This window comes from Carica papaya, chromosome 2, assembly GCF_054855325.1.
Source record: "Carica papaya isolate Zhongbai chromosome 2, ASM5485532v1, whole genome shotgun sequence".
Taxonomy (NCBI): domain Eukaryota; kingdom Viridiplantae; phylum Streptophyta; class Magnoliopsida; order Brassicales; family Caricaceae; genus Carica; species Carica papaya.
In genome coordinates, this window is record NC_142310.1 from 4,545,161 (window position 1) to 4,546,582 (window position 1,422).

The window sequence follows — 1,422 nt, forward strand, 5'->3', positions numbered from 1 at the left end:
CAAAATTTATCTAATACTATTGCCCAAAAAAAAAAAAAAAACTACATTAGACAGTTTTATGATATTTTTGTCAAATTTTAACATGTGAAATTTAGTTTCGATTTTTTGTTGTTAGATATCCTTAAAAACATGAGGAAATTTTAAGGTATTAATACTTTAGTGAAGTTGCATTAATTAAATTGAATTAAAATCCTGATATAGTATTTTTCTTTTGCATAAAAATACATATTTTTTTATTTGGTCAAAGACAAATTATTTTCAATAAAATTAAAGAAAAATAAATGAAATGATAAGAAAAACTAAGAATCATTTTGCTAAATGAAAAAATTTTGTCCTTCGGATTTTTTTTTTTTCAAAAGTTATATACATTCTATTTAAAAATATATATATAATTTAACAACAAGCAAAATGGTAATTAAAATGATGATGAAGTATTGAAACTTTAAAATATTAGTTTTAACGTTTTCCGAAAAAAAAAATATTTTCATGTGTGAAACAGAGTATAAGCTTTTCTTAATCAAATTAAATTATTTAATATGAATTATTTTAAATAAACCAAAGAAAATTTCAATATTATATAAAATTTATAATCTATTTACAAACTTGCCCCTCCATTCTTCTAGCCTTTTATAGGGGACTTCATGAGAGAGAATCACACAAAAAGAAAATCAATAGTTAATTTTTTACTAATCTATAATTAATTATTTAGCATAACATTATATTAAAATAATTCTTAATCTTTATTTTCCAAAACTTTTTGTCTCCTAAAAGAATAATAAAATTAAATTATTTTACGCTCTTTTAAACTTAAAAATAATTATATGTTTCAAGAATATTTTTACCTTTTTAAAAATATTATGCCAGTTATTTATATTTATAACTTCAACTTGGAAGAGAATATGTGGTAATAATTGGACACGTGCAGCTAATTATTATTACTTTTTTTATAAATAAAAAATCTGAGCATCTTAATCAGCATGCCATTCTTAATCATAATTGACTAATGACCAAATGGCTGACAATCTTTAGTCATATAACCCCGCCTACATTGAATTTTAAAACTCAGTCCCCATCCATCAAGACGGCGCCTGTAGCTCAGTGGATAGAGCGTCTGTTTCCTAAGCAGAAAGTCGTAGGTTCGACCCCTACCTGGCGCGTGCCAAAGATTTTTTAATTTTTACTCTTGAAATCTCTGTTATTACGCCTATACAATAAGAATTTAAAATTTATTTAACAAAAAAATTAAAATATGATGAGATGAAAAAAATTAAATGTTTGGTTATTTAAATTTATAATTTCTTTTTTGTGTAGCATTCTAGATAGAGAATACACATACTCTAAGAAATCTAATTATTTAGTAAGTCCTCTTTCTTATTCAATTGAAACTAATTTTCTCAAAAAGATTGAGTAAAAAATATTAGT

At 23.3% G+C, this 1,422-nt stretch overlaps 1 non-coding gene across 1 annotated transcript; it reads left to right on the forward strand.

Moving 5' to 3' along the window:
• The first annotated feature begins 1,084 nt into the window (after positions 1–1,084).
• On the forward strand, positions 1,085–1,157 carry TRNAR-CCU (transfer RNA arginine (anticodon CCU)). The gene has a single exon. It is a non-coding gene; the product is annotated as a tRNA-Arg (tRNA).
• The last annotated feature ends 265 nt before the right edge of the window (positions 1,158–1,422 follow it).